The 11,453-nt window shown below is 39.3% G+C and overlaps 1 pseudogene; it reads right to left on the bottom strand.

Moving 5' to 3' along the window:
• Positions 1-1,647: 1,647 nt before the first annotated feature.
• On the bottom strand, positions 1,648-2,123 carry LOC143676098 (protein BTG1 pseudogene; annotated as a pseudogene).
• Positions 2,124-11,453: the final 9,330 nt, after the last annotated feature.

The raw sequence follows: 11,453 nt of genomic DNA, 5'->3' as shown, positions 1-11,453 counted from the left end.
TTTCTAGTAATAATTGTAAATCCACACCATCAGTTTTGATCCTCACTTTTATGGACAAATACTAATGTCTGGAGAATACAAGAGTGGGCCCTTGGGTGTAGGAGGGATTCCATACAACAGAACCTTTGGGTAGAATGATGGGGAAGAGGGAGGTGGGAAATGGACATCAAAAATGTTTAATTACAAGGCAGAATGGGGATAGAGCAGGCACAAAGATTTCTAGAGGCATGTCAGAGTACTGGGGTACATCACAGAGCTAGGTCAACCAAAGACAGCATGGAAAAAAAATTTGTTTTTGAAACAAAAATTTGTCAGATGAGAAGGCATATAATTGGATTATCTAAACATAAGGAAGTGTTTTTATTTCTTTAACACATGATTGCAAGGTGCTATATTAACTCATGCGATTCCCAAGGAGAACCTCTCACAGAGGTACTATTTTCTTGTTCTGCAGATGTGGCAGCAAAGGTACAGACTGGCCACAGAAATGTTGCATCCTCTTATGGCTAGTAAGATACATCTCAAGGATATGGAGCCAGGGTATGACCGGCTCCTGGGTATGAACTCTTTTCTTTTTTATTTTTTTAATGTCGAGATAAGAAATAATTCATTATAAAGAGAAGATGTTGTCATCCAAAATATAGAAATCTGTACAACTTTGCCACAATCAATAGACATGAACTGCAAATTTACAACAATTCATAATTTACCAAATAAAAGATGACTGATAAAGTTCACAAAATAGGTGGTAGTTTGTGAAAAAGACTTTCACCCAATGTAGCACAAAGAAAGTTACAAACTGGACTTCCACTTTCTAAAAATAAGAAGTTTATTTTATCTTAGAAAACTACAAGCTAGCAAATGTACAGCAAGCTAGCAGGTGCCAACGCCACAGTTGAGACTGTGTGTTTTAAAGGTCTTTTTTAAAGCCCATGGCCATGGCAGATTCTAGTCACTTGATACTTTGAAGCCCAAAAACACAATGCAAGTTCTGACCATTTCCCCAGGTCATGCTTACTAGTCTGTCTTATGTACATTTATACATATTTAAGTGCTATGCAAAAGTCTTGTCATAAAATTTCCAGTACTACACCAAGTTTAAAAAATTAAGTTTTCCTATTGAGCTGCCAAAAAAGTTAATGATAACAATTTTTAGCTATAATAGTGCAAATTTCCTCTTCAAGATCTACAGCAAAGAAAGATTCTTTGAAATACAGATTTCAGTGAAGGGATAGATGTAAAAATCAGGTATAATGTCTGGGAGAAAAACTGAAACTACCCTAGGACTTTACTCCCTAGCAAATAAAGTGATCTTTGACTTAGACTATTAAATTTGGACTCACAGGTTATTAAATAAAGTGATACTTGAACTCACAGACTATTAAACCATTGAAAGGTACTGTCCTAACTATGGCACTGTCATTTAATTTTTTTTAAACCATTCTATCTTGTGCCAGATCTTCACAGCTGTGACATGGTTTAAATTCCTTAATCCATCCCCAAAAGGAATCCACCCAAAGCAAAAATCAAATATATCTCTCCATTATAAGATGATCCATCCATAGATTATATCTTAACCTGATAGAGTCATCATTTTGTAGTTTTTGGAAGGGTTTGTTCTGCCCAAGAGAAGTTCCTCCTTAAAGCTTATTCTGCTATGATTTGCACGTTGGTTCTGTTTTGAGTGCTTCCTCCTGCTGGTGGAACTTCATACAGCACACAGATGGAGCCATCTTCTCCAATTCTGTAGGACACTTCGCAGCGGTCAGCCCAAAGTGTAAATTCACTCGGGAGAAGCCTGAATAGCTCCTGACCACTCAGTCCAATCTGCCATACTGCCTGTCTAATCAGAGGCTCCTTTTTATGGTTGATAGGAATACAACGGTAACCTAATCCTTTGCAGGGCTTTTCTGGGAACCAGTGGTGTTTATAATGTTCTGCCATGAGCTCCTGCAGGCCCTGGCTGAAGGCCTGCAACTGTCTCTCCCTCGTGAGTCCCTTGGTGCGGAGGAACTTGGAGATGTAGGGCCTGGCGGCAGTGATCTCGCCTATTATGGTGGCTGCCCTGGTGTAGAACCGATCCATGCGGGTCCGCTGGCTGGTTTTCTGCAGAGCGGCCGCGACCGCGGAGCGGCCACCCCGGACTCCCTGCCAAGGCAGAGTGCTGAGAGAGGAAGCGAAGGCGAGAGGGGCAGCCGACTACTTTTTTTTTTTCTCTTTTCTTTTTAGTAAAAAAATGTTATTTTCCAGACGCGAGGTGGCAGGAGAAAGAAAGAGGAGAGCAACGTCGGCCTGGTCATGAAGCTCTGACCTCCCCAGCCGCCTGCGTCTCCAGTTCTGCAGCTTCTGAAGGGCCCAACAGCTGCATTTCCAGCCCTGAGGGGCAACTAGGTATGAAGTCTTAACTTCCTGGTGACTGTTCTGTCTCAGGATGTGTCAGAAAATGGAGATACTAGTAGTTCCTGATTCAGAGAATGTTGTTTGGAAATTAAAATGGGCTGATGATTACATGATACAAATGGACGGATGCAATTAAAACTAAAGCAGCCCCCACGCGACAGAGAAAGACATCAAGAACCCATTAGCAGTACCAGATATCTGGGACAACAGTCAAAGATCTCACAGGTCAGGAATCCCCTAGAGAACATGGAAATAATGCTCACCCAGTGACACCTGCTTTGTATGAACAACAGAAATCTGCGTTAGTGACAAAGGTTTCAGAGATTTTTATATAGGGCAGAAACTTAAACTATGAAAGGATGATAAAGACCAGCTCTTTTAATAGGCCCCCATCTCCATAATACTGGGCACAGTGGTCACTCCAGTGTAATTCTGTTGTCTCTCCCTTGACTCTCAGGCTCTGAGCTCTGAGGGGACTGGTATCATAGTCACAATACTCTTCTCAGTCAGGGATTGCCCTTGTCCATTTATTAACAAAATTGTGGAGAGAGTATCAAGAAGTATCCAAATAAATATGTGGGTGTCATCATACTCTTCCTTCTTGTAATATATAGCAAAACTCCTACTTCCTAATGATCAGGATAATTTAATGTACCAAGATGCTGCCTCCTGTTCTTGACCACTGGACTCTGATCACCAGGACCCAAAGTGAAAGAGGGGGAAAAAGTTGCAACTTGATGGCCAAAGCTTATATTTCAGTGGCACTATTCTTGGGCTTTTGTCTTTCCCATAAACTTAACAATAAAGTTGTCATATTCCTCAGGAAAGCTGTCAGGAATTTTGAGATGATTTAATTGTATTCATATAATAATTGACACAATAATTTTGAGTCATACTATCAATGAAATTGGAACTATATGAACTGCAAAATGTGTTTCTAATATTTAGGTTTTGAGGGGAACAATAAATGGCACTGTTTATCCTGTTTGGAATTTGTTAAACATTGAGGATGGTTGAAGAAGTTTAGTTGACCAGTGAGCTGTTAGTAAGTCCAGAGAAAGCTCTGGGACAGCAAATCAGAGACCAGTGTTCTGGTTCTGTTTTTCAGGCTGCCACCAGAGAGGCTGGTACAGATATACAAGCATCCCAGTATTGCATAATTGTTACTCTGCTTCCTCTGTTACCAGGACCAGGCAAAGGCACTTGGTGCACAGGCAGTCTCCACATTAAACAATGGAGGGAATGGATAAAGGTCCAACAAAGGAGTAAGGAAGTTTTCCTTCCATTTTAAAGTTGTCTGTTTTATTGATTTAGCACTTGCCGTGTTACTGCAATCATTTAAATGCTAATGGGGTTCTGAGAAATATGGGTTTCTGCCAGCTTTTGCTTGTGCATAAATCTTCTGTGCAGGGTTCAGAGCATTGGAGTTTCTCATACCATTATCTTGGTGACACTACCCTGTTATCTTTTGAAGACTTCTAAAATCTGGGAAAATATTTTTTATATATACCAACATATTTGCCATTTCTGCTGTTCTCCACTCTTCTGTACAGATAAAAATTTCAATCTATTATCCATTTCCTTCTGCCTGAAGGAACTCCTTTAATATCTCTTGTTTTACAGGCTTGACATTTGTTAAAAGTTTCAGGTTTTTGAATGTCCAAAACAGTAATTATTTCTTCTAAACCTTTTGAGTAGTTTTTTCTCAGTTTTAGAGTTTCTTCACTTGCCTGTGTTATTCAGTACTCATCTGAAGACTTAAGTGAGCCCTGCTTAAGATTTGTGGAATTCTTTCTTTTATGTGTCTCCTCTTTATCTGGTTCTCTGTCCTGAGCACTCTGGCTGACTTGACCTTAGATTCCATTCAGGGAGAACATTGGACATTTCCCAGGTTTATTCATCCTGAAAACCTTCTCCAGGCTGTAAGCTAGGTAAATAAATTCCTCACCTCATTTGTTTCTTTTTTTTCCAGGGATCAATATAACACTCAGCCTGATGTTCAATATCTGAAAACTGTTCTCATATATTTTGTCTGTTTAGTTGTTTCTCACATATTAAATCCAGTCCCTTTACCTCATCTTGTTCAGAAATGGAAGTCAATAATTAACTTGATCTAGTAAATAATGCCTATATTATAATGCATTTAAGATAGGACATTGGATCTGGGATTTAGAATGGATGAAATGTCCGTAAATGGTAATTGGTTAGTCCCACCCTATAGTAATTCCAGCCATCTAAAAATTTCCTATCCTTTTTTCCCTAAATTATTTCATTAACTCCTTCTTATCTTGATATTTCACTTTCTCCTTCTTGAAAAACTGATTATCCTCCAAGGGTCTTGCTAGATTCACCAGTAAAATAGTATAATAATACCAACATCTCAAGGATGTAAATATTAAAGAGATTATTAAAAACGCCCAGTCTGTGACAAATAGTAGGACATTACTATTTTAAGGAAAAAGATTCTCAGGTGAAACATAGTTATAAAGGAGAAGAAAATCTCTTCATCTCAGCTTTATGAGTCGGGAGTCAGGACATCTAGACAAACTCTTCTGACTTATAACTGGAAAAGCTTATGCTACCCAGCAAGAGGAAGCCTGAATATGGAAGCATGTCCTTCTTATGTTTTACTCTGGACTCGTATGTGCAATCATTTTATAAGCAAATAGTACCACATATTTGAGAACTGTACTACAATTTTCATTGCCCTTTTAAAACTCTTTCAAACATCAGTGTCATATTTCATCACCCCATTATTGATGGATCTAAAATGTGTGTGGGCCCTACCTTCAGAATAAGGTCAATAGGACAGATTTGGAAACAACATATCTCCACCTACCCAAAAGTTTGTGCTGTATGTGGTATGACCAGTATGGCACTGTGTTTAGTAACTTCACCCCTGTGGAAATAATTGGCAAAATCCCAGTTCAGCCACTCAGTAGTTGAATGTCCTTAGAACAAGTTATTCAACTGCTCTGTTCTTATAAATGAGGGAAATAATAGAAATTAATTCATATAGATTTAAGAAGGTAAATAGTTAATGTGTGTAAAGTACTCAGAATTGTAAACCATACATAATTATACTTTACATTCTGTTAGTACGGAAGATGGCATTTTCTGACAAAGGGCATTTTTAAAATTAAGAAAGATCCCCTGTCACACTACCTGCATGAAGAAAGTGGCAAAAGGCAATGCAGCTGGTTGTGATGGTCTGGGATAGAACATGGAAAATGTAATGGCACTCAACAGAAGAGAGAAATAAATCCCACAAATGTGATCAACCTCAATAAATACTTTTGTTGGGGCTTTTGTTAATGGAATTCTGAATAAACATGCTATTTAAAAACAAGCATTAGACCATAGTTTAATTGAGGGTCACCTATATATTATGAGGATGTAAGCTACTGGAACATGGTCTGTGCTACTCAGTACTACTGAATGTTTGATGGCCAACGAAGTAGAGCTTCATTTCCACTTCTGTTTCTGGTTTACAGTTACCCCAATACTTCAGTGAATGGCATGGCTATTTATCTTGTACTTTATAATTGCAAGTTCTTTTTTTCTGTTCTCATGTTGAAAATACTTGCCCTTAGTTCCTTGATCTGTGTCAATACAAGAACAAGATTCACCCCATAATACCCCTCCACACACTCTCATTTGATGAAGCTACCATCTGGTATGTCCAACAAACTTACAAGCTTAGTTTTAGGATTTGAGTTCAATGTAAAAACCAGGAGTGTGCACAATTGTGCTATGTTGATTTATGTATCCCAGAGAACAATGTTCTTAATCTTAATCCATTCCTCTGGATGTGAACTAACTGTAAATTGGACCTGTTGAAAATGTTATTTTTACTTAAAGTGTGATCCAGCTCAATTCTATTAATGGAGGCTTTATAAAGAGTCATGTTGAGGAGCAGCTAGACAGAAGTCAGTGGAAAACAAAAGGGAAAGGAGAAGACATGGGTATGACCTTTGTCTCTGATGGAGAACCCAAGTATCCAAGGATTGTCAACATCCAGCCCCAGAATTTTATGGTCTTCAGGAAGAAAAAAATGCCTTCTTGATATCTAAATAATATACTTCTCCTAGCCCACAAACCACAAGCCAATAAATTCACATTGTTTAAACTGAGCCATTTTGTGGCATTTCTGATCATAACTGGAAACTCATACAACATCCCTTCTTATCTGAGGGCTCACTTAAATGACTGTTCTAGTTTTCTAGCTGCCAGAATGCAATATACCAGAGATGTATTGGCTTTTAAGAAGGGGAATTTAATAAGTTGCTCGTTTACAGTTCTAAGGTCAAGATAATGTCCCAATTAAAGCAAGTCTATAGAATATCCAATCTAAGGCATTCATGGAAAGAGACCTTGGTTCAAGAAGGCTGCTGAAGTTTAGGATCTCTCTCTCAACTGAGAAGGCACATGGTGAACAGGGTCAGGGTTTCTCTCTCATCTGGAAAGGCATATGGTGAACATGGTGTCATCTGCTAGCTTTCTCTCCTGACTTTCTTTCATGAATCTCCCCAGGAGGCATTGTCCTTCTTCATTTCCAAAGGCCGCTGGCTAGTGGGCTCTCTGCTTTTGGTGGCTTTGTCATTCTGCTCTCTCAGTATCTCCTGCTTTCTCCAAAATGTTTCCTGTTTTATAGGATTCCATTAAACTAATCAAGACACGTCTCCACCTAATCGAGCTTAACAACCACTCTTGATTGAGTCACATCTCCAGGGAGGTGATCTAATTACAGATTCAAACATACAGTACTGAATATGGATTACAAGAAATGGCTGGATTTATAAAATGGGATTAGGATCAAAACAAGCTTTTCTAGGGTTCATACATCCTTTCAAACCAGCACAATGACTGTTTCTTCAAGCTGCTCAGCTGTCCTCCAAACCCTGGGAATTTGGAATTACAATGTCTTGCTCAGAATTCCCATACTGTGCAGATAAGTCCTCTTGGTACTCTGTCTTATTCAGACTAATATTTTCTGGGGGTAATGTGACAATTTTGCAACATTTTGAATATTGCATGCCAAACCTAATATGGGCTCCCAAACACCATTGTAATTGTAAAGAATGAGAATATACTGTTTTCAATCTGAAGCTCATCAGTTCAGCTTCCTGCACCTGGGTCTCCTTACTTATGGCTACTTTTTCCCTTATTCTGAGGGGATTACTGTTGGCTTTACAGATAATAAGAGAAATATTGATATGAAAGCTATAGTATGCCTCATTCACTGAAAATTGTAATTGCAGGATTTAGAGACAACCAGGATTTTCTTGGGGAGCCTTTAAGCAGAGAAAGTACCTGCAAACTAAAAGCATTGTTTGTGAAAATAGGTGAAGGATACTGAAAGGGAAATATTTGGTGGCTGCTATCCATTTCATATAATGCAGAAAAATATACTTCACACATGCTTTCCAACACCAAACACTTCATAATCTATTGCATCTATTGGATAGCACAGTTTGCCAGTTGTAGAATGGGGAAGTTAAAAATGCACATCATATGCATAAAGACAAAATTTCACATGAAGAAAACTAGGACAAGTTTGCATGGCATAGCCTTGAACAGACTAATTCAAACATGTCTCCAGAGAATTGCCATCTCAAGAGATTTAAAATTAAAATCCACCTAATACTAAGTTTGTGTTCCTCTGAATTTCCAAAAATGCTTGGAATTTTCCAGTTATGAGAAAGTTGTAAAGCAATACATATATGGATTACCTATTTCCTAAAGGATTATAAATATATTGAGACATATATAGACTATTTTTCCAGCAACTCAGGAGGCTAGAAATTTGTAATAAGAGAACCATAATCCTCATTCTGGTTAGGAGGCTCACAGTCTGACTTTATTGAAAGAATTACCAATAATTTCAATCAATAATTCCCTGCCTGAAGCAAGTAGATTTATTCTACTTGCTTGTCTTCTTGTCAAGTTCTTATTTACTGTGAAAGAGGTAGTCTGAGGATAACTAGCCGCCTTTTCCTGTGATGTATAAGCACAGTGCACTGGACAAGGTATATCAGCCTGGCACCTAGATTGGGAGATAAATGTGTACTGATTCTTCCATTGGGGGTGCCTGGAGATAAAATACATCCCCTTGCTGATAGTGTCCTTCCCCAAAAAGTTTGGTGCAAAGAGCACTATCACCTCACTGTAAGCTCCACTAGATAATTGGTAGAACATGTTTACATATGATCTTAGATATTATGACATCTATGACTTGGAAATCATCCCCAACAAGGTCCAGGGATCTGACCAACAGAAGCAATTTTTAAGGACCACTTGTGCTAGTGTGTTTTCTAGGCTGCTAAAATAAAATGAAATGGTTAGGCTTGCCCAAGGGAAATTAATTCACTTATGATTAGAGTCTGGGAAATTGTCCAAGCCAATGCGTCATCAAGGAGATGCCTTCTTCATGAAGACCAGCTGCCGGGATCCTTCACTCCTCTGCCACTTGACAAGAAATATGGTGGCATCTGCTGGTCACTCCCTCCTCTTCCATGTTACTTCAGTTTAATTTCTTCCTTCTGTGGCTTGCTTTCTTTATCTGAATTTCATTGTCTTATGAAAGAGTCCAGTAAGATGAAAAAAAACATTCAGATTGAGGTGGGGTACACCTTAACTGAAGTAGCCGCATCAAGAAAAAAAAAATACTACTTAAAATGTATTTACACACACAGGAATGGATCAAATTTAAGAACGTTTTTTTCTGGAATACAAACACTTCAAACCACCAGAGGCAGTAATCAGAGGAGCATACCTGACAAAGTTAAACAGAAATCATTATCACTGGAAGCTTCCATTATCAAGAGACAGTTCCAACAGTAGAAAGTCATGTTTGGCTACTAGAGAAAACATGTCAAATCTGATCATTATTTTAGATCATCTAGTTAAGGTCACCCAGAAGGTGGCCAACTTTGAACACAGGCTCCAACAACAGTAGGCTCTAGAGGCTGTACAATGTGCAATGGTATACTCTGCCACTGGAGTCAATGTTGTATCATCTCTATGGAAATCTGGATCTCAATGACTCCTACCTACCCAGATGTGAGCCTGTGTCAAGTAGAAGTGCTATTGCAGTATACTGGCCCTTGGGTTTTAGACATGAATACTATCCCAGGTGGCTACTAAATACCACTCCCTTTGAATGGCACCTTATTGCCAGTTATTGGGACTTAGTGGGGCTGACCATTTACCAACTAATATGCCCTCTGTGACTCAAGGCCAGAACTTTCCATTGTCATGTGGTTACTCACTAATTCTAATAAAGTAGGACACGTTCAACAAAGCTCCATAAATGTTAAATTCAAGATGATGCCTCAACAGGACCTTGAGTAGTCAGACAACTCTACAAACAAAGTTCTACTTTGCTATATGAGCTGAACAGCCCACCAGGTATGATTCTGCCTCTCCTTTGGCTAAGTGGAATAGTCCAGATGATGATATGACTTGTATCATAGTCAAACTGCAAAACTCATAGCTGAGTGATTTCATTTGCCCACTGTGGCTGCCTGTTCCTAGAATAAACACCTTTTGACTGAGGCTGGATGTGGGTGTTCTGTAATCAGCTGAACTACATGTGGTGATGCAGGTTACTCCAACATCTTTCTGGTACATATTTATAGATTCATCATCTCTTGCAATCTGACTACTCATATTTTCCAGTGGCTGGCAAATCAATGATTGGAGTATAAGAAGTTCCTCCATGCTTATAGCCAAGGGGGCTATAAGCAATAATTTGTCACCATTGTTGACACCCATTATAAAAGGCCATTTGAAGCAGAACACAAATGGAAATTCCATGTTGACCAAACATGTGCCCAAAAGTTGCTACGATTTCATGTTAGATCCACCACAGAAAGGGACACAAAAGCCCAACTTAGTTGGAAGAATGGAAAAAATCATGAGGACTCATATTGGAAAAGGCAGAGGCAGCAGAGATGTGACTCTTTACAAAGAGCTCAGGCCACACAGCATTGTGTGTTGAGCAATATCAGCTGGGGATTAAGCTGTACATGAGAGTTGAAATTTAACCACATTACACTGGGTTCCAGTGGTGTCTCATCACCTTAGACATATACTCTTTTTTTTTTTTAACATGGGCAGGCACCGGGAATCGAACCCAGGTCCTCTGGCATGGCAGGCAAGCGTTCTTGCCTGCTGAGCCACCGTGTCCCACCCTAGACATATACTCTTGATATAGTGTAGCAATTCACATGCACTATATGGGTACTGGGACCACCTTTATAGCCTTGGAAAAACAGAGACTATGTGATTTGATATACAAAACTACAATAAGGGAATTTCATTTATAGATCATGTGGCCCAGTAATGGGTGTGCTTACACTGCATGATCTTGGCCTCTCATGCTCCTATGACATCCCAGAAAATGGGGCAATAGTACATTGGAAGATGACTCAAGTAACAAATACACAAAAGCCATAAGGAAGAACTTATTGGACAGTACCCCTGTGTAGTTAAAGCTTTTTGGACACTGAACTTTGCATTCCAGTGGAAGGGAAACATGACAATTGGTCACACAGAATAAAGTTCCCAAAAGCAGCCCAACACTACTCCTTTGAAAGGCAACTTCTGCTGTGTTATTAGGCCTTGGCAGAAATGCAAAAGGTTACCAAAACTTCTTAAGTCCTCCTGAGGCTACAAATCCAGATGATATCTTGGGTCCTATATAATCAGAATACATACACAGGCAGCGCCCAATGACAGAGTATCATCAAAAGGAAGTGGCAAATTGAGGGCTGTGCTTGTCCACGTCCCCAGAAAGAGTACGTTTATATGATAGGTTGGCAGAAATACACCAAAACAGTGATCTTGTTGCAATCCCAAAAGGTGCTTCCCTTCATGCACTGAAATTGAGAAGAGCTGAATTCAAGGATGTGCCCAATGGGCTGAATTGTGAATGAACCTAAGTATCCTGGAAAACTTGAAAATAAGCACCCCATAGACCTGTTTATTGCCTCATGGGGGAAGCCATCACCAACAGCTTAACAGTCTATTGAGGTACATGAACGGAATGC

Source organism: Tamandua tetradactyla, chromosome 3 (assembly GCF_023851605.1).
Source record: "Tamandua tetradactyla isolate mTamTet1 chromosome 3, mTamTet1.pri, whole genome shotgun sequence".
Taxonomy (NCBI): domain Eukaryota; kingdom Metazoa; phylum Chordata; class Mammalia; order Pilosa; family Myrmecophagidae; genus Tamandua; species Tamandua tetradactyla.
This window is presented reverse-complemented; position numbering and strand designations above follow the sequence as displayed.